This window comes from Scyliorhinus torazame, chromosome 3 (assembly GCF_047496885.1).
Source record: "Scyliorhinus torazame isolate Kashiwa2021f chromosome 3, sScyTor2.1, whole genome shotgun sequence".
Classification (NCBI taxonomy): Eukaryota; Metazoa; Chordata; class Chondrichthyes; order Carcharhiniformes; family Scyliorhinidae; genus Scyliorhinus; species Scyliorhinus torazame.
Window position 1 is genome coordinate 165,532,633 of NC_092709.1, and position 9,024 is coordinate 165,541,656.

Consider the following 9,024-nt stretch of genomic DNA (forward strand, 5'->3'; position numbering starts at 1 on the left):
CCATCTGGAGTCACAGAAGATGAAATCTCCTTCGCCCTTTCAGATAAAGGTACCTGCCAGTAACCTTTAAGTAAATTCAATTTGGAAATAAAAGCGGATTGTCCCACTTTCTCAATGCAATCCTCCAAACGTGGGATAGAATAAGAGTCCGTTCTTGTAACTGCATTAACCTTTCTATAGTCCACACACAACCGTTGGGTACCGTCTGGTTTTGGCACCATCACTGCGTGTGATCTCCATTGGCTGCAACCCACTTCAGTTATGCCATTTATAAGCATACTCTCAATCTCTTTGTTAACCTGCACAATTTTAAAGGGTTAAGTCTATATGAATGTTGTTTGATTGGAACAGCATTTCCCACCACATCTACATCATGTATAGCCATTTTAGTACTTCCCAATTTATCTCTACAAACTTGCCCACGTGATACCAATAACTCTTTCAGGTCAGTCCGTTTTTCCTCTGGAAGGTAACTCAACATTTTATTCCAATTTTTAAGAAAAGCCTCATTTTCCAATTTAATTTGAGGTATGTCAAATTCACAGTCATCTGGATTTGGTTTGTCACGGAGCTAGAATCATTAAAACCTCCTCCTTTTTCTCTCCTTCCCTTTAAAAGTACCTTTTAAGCATATTCACATGACACACTCGGTGAGTCTTCCTTTTATCTGGTGTTTTTAACCACATAATTCACCTCACTTAATTTCCTTTCAATCTGATGCAGTCCACAAAACCTAGCTTTTAAAGGCTCACCTACCACTGGTAACAACACTAAAACTTTATCTCCACTGGCAAAACTACGAACTTTGGATTTCTTGTCCACGACCCGTTTCATCACATTTTGTGCAACTTTCAAATGTTGTCTAGCCAATTCATCTGCTCTATTTAATCGTTCCCTAAAATTTGACACGTAATCCAATAGTGTAACTTCCGATTTCTCACCCACCAATTTTTCCTTAATCAATTACAGGGAATGAGTTTCGGAGCCATGAGGTCATGTTGCAGCTGTACAAAACTCTGGTGCGGCCGCATTTGGAGTATTGCGTGCAATTCTGGTCGCCGCATTATAGGAAGGATGTGGAAGCATTGGAAAGGGTGCAGAGGAGATTTACCAGAATGTTGCCTGGTATTGAAGGACGATCTTATGAGGAAAGGCTGAGGGACTTGAGGCTGTTTTCGTTAGAGAGAAGAAGGTTAAGAGGTGACTTAATTGAGGCATACAAGATGATCAGAGGATTGGACAGGGTGGACAGTGAGAGCCTTTTTCCTCGGATGGTGATGTCTAGCACGAGGGGACATAGCTGTAAATTGAGGGGAGATAGATATGACAGATGTCAGAGGTAGGTTCTTTATTCACAGAGTAGTAAGGGCGTGGAATGCCCTGCCTGCAACAGTAGTGGACTCGCCAACACAAAGGGCATTCAAATGGTCATTGGATAGACATATGGACGATAAGGGAATAGTGTAGATGGGCTTTAGAGGGGTTTCACAGGTCGGCGCAACATCGAGGGCCGAAGGCCTGTACTGCACTGTAATGTTCTATGTTCCAATTGAAGTGATCCACTTACCTCATGACCAAAAATATGCTCAAAAAGACTAAATTTGGTTGACTCATTAGGTGCATCCCTAATTGCAAACAGTACGAATGGAATTCCTTTATCCCAATCCTCTGGATAATCGTGACAATAAGCCCTCAACATTATCTTTCATGTCTGATGCCACCTTTCTAACGCTCCCTGTGATTCAGGATGGTACGCAGTTGATTTAAATTGTTTTATTCCTAAGCTATCCATAACTTCTTTGAATAGCTTTGAGGTAATATTTGATCCGATTGAATTTCTGTGGGTAGTCCATATCTAGTAAAGAATTGAAGTAACTCCTCCACAATCTTTTTAGCTGTAATATTACGTACTAGAATGGTATCTGGAAACCTAGTAGACACATCCATTATCGTCAAAAGATATTGATTCCCACTTTTTGTTTTAGGAAGCGGTCCTACACAATCAATTAGGACATTGTAAAAGGTTCCTCAAATGCTGGAATGGGTATTAAGGGCGCTGGTTTTATCACTGCTTGAGGTTTCCCTATCACTTGACATGTGTGACATGATTGACAAAATTTAACTACATCTTTGTGTAGTCCAGGCCAATAAAAATGTTTCTGGATTTTAGCTGGAGTTTACCTTATCCCCAAATGACCTCCCACTGGTACCTCATGTGCATCTCACAACACCTCCTTTCTATACCCTACCGGCAATACTACTTGATGAACCTCTGCCCACTTTTCATCCGCCTGCATATGTACAGGTCTCCATTTTCTCATCAAGACATCACTTTTACGGTAATAACACTCTGGTATACTCGCAGATTCCTCTTCTGTACATGCTTTCTGATACATCCATTTTATTTCTACATCTTTCTGTTGTAACTCCGCCAATTTTCCTGAACTAAAAATATCCGCCTCATCCTCCACCTGTTCTTGTTCCTTTTCAACCGTCTGATCAAAAATAGTTTCTGATAATTGCACTTCAACTTCACTCTTTGATTTCTCCTCTTGTCTTAACCTGCGACTTTGCGACCTTGTTACTGCACAATCCGGAAAAATCCCAGGATATTCGTCCTTCCAACACTTCAGTTGTCTGATTTTCCACTGGCTTATCAACCACAGTAGGCATCACTCCCACCTGCGATCCAGCTATATCATTACCCAAGATAAACTATTCCTGGACAAGATAGATTCTCTATTACTCCTACAACCACTTCACCACTCTTCACTGGACTTTCCAACCTTACTTTATATAATGGAACTCTAATCCTCTCACCCTGAATTCCACATATTACCACCTTTTCTGGCAACATTCTTCCCAAACTACATAATTCCTCATCTCTTACCATTAAAGATCGACTAGCTCCTGTATCTCTTAAAATTGTGACTTCTTTACCTGCTCCTCCCGATACACATGAGTAAACTTTACCCACACAAGTAAATACTTTAAAGACATCTGCCACCTTCTTATCAATCACCTCTTGATCAGGCTGTACAATCTTTTGCACCTCCTTCACTTCACTTGGGCTTTCCTTTACCACTTTAACAAACCCCAGTGTCTTATCCTGTTTTATCACATCAGCCTTCCTGGTGCTTTTCTTCAACCACCAACACTGTGACTTTACATGGCCTAGTTTATTAGTGAAAACATTTGAAACTTTTCATTTCTTTGCCACCCTCCTGGATCTCTTCTTAAAATCTGAGATACACTCTCTTTATTATCTCCCATCAGATCACCTTTGCCTTCACCACTTGAGTATTTCTCATGTCCCCAGTTTCTATCCCTCACAGGCTGAAACTGATGTTGGAAACCAAGCTTTGATTTATGAAATAATTCACAATCATCTGCCATTTCTGCTGCTAACCGCGCAGTTTCAACCCTCTGCTCTTCCATACGGGGTCTCACTACATCAGGAATTGAATTTTTAACCTGTTCCAAAAGTATAATTTCTCAGAGCTTCATACGTTTGATCTATTTTCAAAGCCCTTATCCACCTATCAAAATTACTCTGTTTGAGCCTTTCAAACTCCATGTATGTTTGACCAAATTCTTTCCTTAAATTTCTAAACCTTTATCTGTAGGCTTCAGGCACTAATTCATATGCACCTAAGATGGATTTTTTCACCTCCTCATACGTCCCAGATACCTCCTCCGGTGGTGATGCAAAGACTTCACGAGCTCTACCTACCAGCTTTGTTTGAATCAGTAATACCCACATGTCCTGTAGCCATTTCATTTGTTTAGCTACCTTCTCAAATGAAATGAAAAAGGCTTCTACCTCCTTCTCGTCAAACCTTGGACACATTTAAATAGATTCCCACCAAGCCTTCGACTTTGACGCTCTTTCTCACTATCCTCATCACTATCATCCAACTGTACGTTTCCCTTTGCATCTGCCAATTTTAACTGACTGTCATGTTTCATGGCCATTTTCTGAAGTTCAAATTCTCTCTGTTTATCTTTTTCCCTGATCAGTAACTCTCTTTTTCTTTTTGTTCTGCTAAGGGTATTCTTTCTTTTCTCCTTTCTTCTCTCTTCTTTTCTTTTCCCTCTCTCTCTCTTTCTTCTTCCTCTCTACCTCTTTCGTATTCAAGCTGCTTTAATTCTTTCTCATGTTCCATTTGTTTAATTTGCAACTGAATTTTTGCCATTTCCAATGAGTCAAACTGTATCTCAGGCAACTTTAAATGCTTAGCCGCCACCATAATTACTTCACTTTTTCGCATGTTGTCAGGTAATGTTAACTGCAATGTTTTTGCCAAATCTAACAGTCTGCTTTTAGTCTCCATCCGTAAGGTACTGCGTGTGACTGTCTCCACCCCCAAAAACTTCAGAGCCTCAGAAAGAGCCAGTGTCCACAACACACTCCCTACTTTAACTGAAATACCGCACCTGAAAAGCAACCACAATATGCTCACTCCTCACTGTCTTTAAGTTCACTAAGCCAATCCAATAGATAGACTTTTATCCCGGACGGGCCTCCAATTTGTTATGGGCCAGGGTTTAGGGAACCCCAAAGTGTATCATGGAGTTCACCTGACCCACAACTTTTAATAGATTGTGGTATGGGGAGCACATGGCCCACTCTACAGGTGTGATACAGCGGAAATCGAAAAGTATTTTTTAAAGCAAAACAATGTTTATTCTATAAACTCATGTTAACCTTTTAAAACATACAGTGAACATCTTAGCAACCATTAATTCAAATACAACCCCCAAAGAAGTAAGTAATCCTTAACTTCCCAAACAACATCAAGAAGAAACACCTTTTAACAGAAGCACATCAGGTTTACATTCACTACTGAAAACATTTATAATTCTGAATTCACCAAATGATCAAGAGATAGTCTTTTCATGGCAGAGAGTACAACAGTACACTGGCTCTGTCTGGCTTCAGCTCCAACACTGAAAACAAAACTAGAACACTCCCTGCAGCCTGCTCAAAAACAAAAGTAAAAAGCTCCACCCACTCTCTGACACTACTGCAGTAGTAAACACCCATTTCTTAAAGGTACTCTCACTACAGATATTTATATATACACCCATTTATAAACACCCATTTCTTAAAGGTACTCTCACATGACATGCATCTCATTAGGTGGAAATACTTCAAACTCAAAGCATTCGTATGAACATTTGCAGTGGGGGCCCTATATAAGAGTGGGATCCAAGCTATAAATCCAGGCCCAAAGCCAAACCTCCTGAGGATCTCAAACAAATAACCCCACTCTACCCTATCAAATGCCTTTTCCACACCTAATGAAATAATCACCTCCGGCTCAGGGGCTGGAGAGGGGGGACAAAACAAAATTAAACAGTCTCCAAACAATGGCTGACAACTGCCTAGTCTGAACAGCCAGAGTTCTGCTCCTCTGATATAATCCATGAGAGGCAGGGCTCTAGGCACATAGCCAAGACCTTCACCAACAACTTCACAATTACATTCAGTAACAAAATAGGGTGATACAATCCACACTATGCTGGATCTTTATCTTTCTTTAAGATCAAGGAGATCAACACCTGTGCCAATGCAGCCGGCAACCTTCCCCGTGACATCGAATCTTGAAACATTTCGAACAGCAACGGGGCCAACTGTCCCGCACATTTCTTATAAAAGTCGACCTGGAATCAGTCTGTCCTGGCATCTTATCCAACTGCATCAGATCCCCGTTGCATCACTTCCTCTTAGGTCAGCGGGCACTCCAGTTCCACCCTTCTCTCCAGTTCTACAACCGGGATAAACAAACCATTCAACAACTCCAACATTGACAACCCACCTCAAACACAACTGTAGTGATCTCTGCATACGTAAATACATGATTGATTGATTGATGTGCAGTCAATATAGTCAGATGATCACTACAGGGCAACACTACCAGGGAGTGTATAAGCAAGCTCAAGCAGTTTTCCTGCTCTTCGTGTGTGTTGTAGCTAGAGAATAGAAGTACAACCAGCTCAGAGTGTAGAGTATTGTATTCATTGTTAATTTAATTCAATCTTGGTTAATTCAATTACTAGTCAAAGTATTAAAGTAAAGAACTCACAAGTATATTATTTTGTTACTCAATAAATAATTTGTCATCGACTGGAAGAGTTTTGAGTGTTTATCATCAAAGTTAAGTGTAACTCGGCAAGACAAATGAGTAGCGTATATATTACACCCTGTAATATAACATGGTACCAGCATATAAAAGCTTTAAGAACTGGTAGACAGATTACAAAAGAAAAGAAAAGGTTCCAGCACAGACTATTCGACTGTGGACGGCTTCGCAGCAAACGGATCCTCGACAACAAATTGATTCGATGGACCACGTTCAAGCTCCACGGCAGCTGAAAACTACCGGTAATTTAAAACTAAACTGAAAACTATTTAAACAACAGTTCCAACTCTATTTGGAAGCTAATGATTTAAATACAGCCTCTGAAGCTAGAAGAATAGCACTGCTACTGTCAATGGTAGGTCAGCAAGCTATAGAGATATATAATTCATTTATATACTCAGAAGGCGAAGATAAAAGCAAATTTGGTGTGATTATCGCAAAGTTTGATGACCACTGCAAGACAAATGAAATACTGGAGCGTTTCAGGTTTCATAAGAGGTTGCAGAAAAACGGCGAACTGACCACAAGCTTTGTCACCGACTTAAAGCTGCACAGACATGTAATTTTGCTGATTTACGTGATTCTTTAATAAGAGATCAAATTGTTTACGGACTAAACGACGAAAGCCTAAGAGAAGCATTACTGAGAAAGAATGATCTAACGTTCAAAATCGCGATAGAAAAATGTATTTCGCACGAGCAAAGCAGAAATCAATATTTGGAGTTTTATCACCGCGAAAAGGGATCAAAATTCCACCATGAGGTTGAGAGTGTTAAAATGGTGTCGCAGGCAGCAAAGAAACATGTTCAGGATGGCAGCTATCTTGCACGTGCACACTCCAGCTCGGGACATGAGTAGTTAGTTTAGAAATGCAAGGCTCAACAGAAGAAGTCTACGCATGCGTGAATGTCCATCATGCATCAGAGACACAACGTCATGACATGCTATTGATGTGGTAACACCCACTTAAAGGGGAAATGACCTGCTCAAGATAAAAGATGTTTAAAGTGTTCCAAACTTAACCATTTTGCTTCTCAGTGTAAATCAACAGTGATATATCCTGGTACAACACAGAAACAACATTTCAATGTTCGCAGCATTGATAGAATGGAAAACAACAATTCAAACAAGAATTTCTCAGAAAATGATGACTATTGTTCCCTGGAAAATATGTTTTTGTTGGCATCATTGATGTAGTGGAGAATCTTCAATCAACAACAAAGGCCCCTCAGCAAATTAACTACATTGACATCAACAGTGAATGGACAATGACAGTACAAGTGAATAAAAGCCCAATATTATTCAAACTTGATGACGAGCAAAGATCTCTCAACAATCCAAGGAGATTACGAGATAGTACCTGCGGCATGCAAATTAAAAGATTATAATGGTAACCAGATTGTGTCACAAGGATCGTGCCATTTAAAAGTTGTCAACAAGAATGTCCAGAAAACACTTTGTTTTGAAATTGTGGATGATCACAAAGGTTCTTTATTAGGTGCTCAAGCAAGCAAAGAGTTGCAGTTAATCCAAAGAATCTTCATGCACACAAATGAGACATCACGAATGGAAGAAGACATCTACCTACTGCTAAGTGAATACCGTAACGTTTTTCGAGGTATGGGCACATTGCCATACCAATACAATATTTTGCTCAAGAAGGATGCAAAACCCGTCATACATCCACCAAGAAGAGTACCAGTACCTCTGCGTGAGACTAAAAGCAGAATTACAGAGATTACAATCTCAAGGAATAATTTCCAGAGTGTCACAACCGACTGACTGGGGTCAGCTCGTTGGTTTGCGTCAAGAAACCTTCAGACATCTCAGAATCTGTATGGATCCCAAAGATCTAAACAAGAACGTCCTTGGGAACACTACCCTATTTCCAAGTGAGAGGAAATTACTTCTGAGATGGCAAATGCATGCATTTTACAAAATTAAATGCATCACAAGGCTTCTGGCAGATGCAGCTCGGTGACTCCAGCAAACTACCCTGTATGTTCAACACGCCATTTGGACGTTGCTGTTTTAATCGAATACCTTTTGGGATCATCTCAGCCTCAGAGAATTTTCACCGAATCATGGAGCAGATGACGGAAAATATTGAAGGTGTCAAGAGTATATGTGGACGACAATATTATTTGGTCAGCTACTGAGGAAGAACACATTGCAAGACTAAGAAAAGTATTTAACCGAAAACATCAATATGGTCAAAAACTGAACCAATCTAAATGTACATTTGCCACTTCGTCCTTGAATTTCTTAGGTGATTCCGTTTCAGCTCAAGGTGTCAGGCCGGATAGTGAAAAGATATCAGCAGTACAGAATATGCAGCAGCCGAAAGACAAGAAAGCTGTACTTCGATTTCTTGGATTCATAAATTTCCAATGAATCAAACGGTATCTCAGGCAACTCTGAATGCTTAACCACCACCATAATTACCTCATCTTCTCGCATTTTGTCAGGTAATGTTAACTGCAATGTTTTTGCCAAATCTAACAGTCTGCTTTTAGTCTCTGTCCGTAAGGTACTGCGTGTGACCGTCTCCACCCCCAAAAACTTCTGAGCCTCTGAGCCATTGTCCACAACACACTCCCCACTTAAACTAAAATACCACACCTGAAAAGCAACCACAATATGCTCACCCCTCACTGTCTTGAAGTTCACTAAGCCAATCCAATAGATAGACTTTTATCCCAGACGAGCCCCCAATTGTTATGGGTCCGGGTTTACAGAACCCCAAAGTGTTTCATGGAGTTCAACCAACCCACAACTTTTAATAGATTGTGGTGTGGGAAGCACATGGCGTACTCTCCAGGTGTGATACAGCAATTGTGGACAAATGTTTTTTGAAACAAAACAATGTTTATTCTAT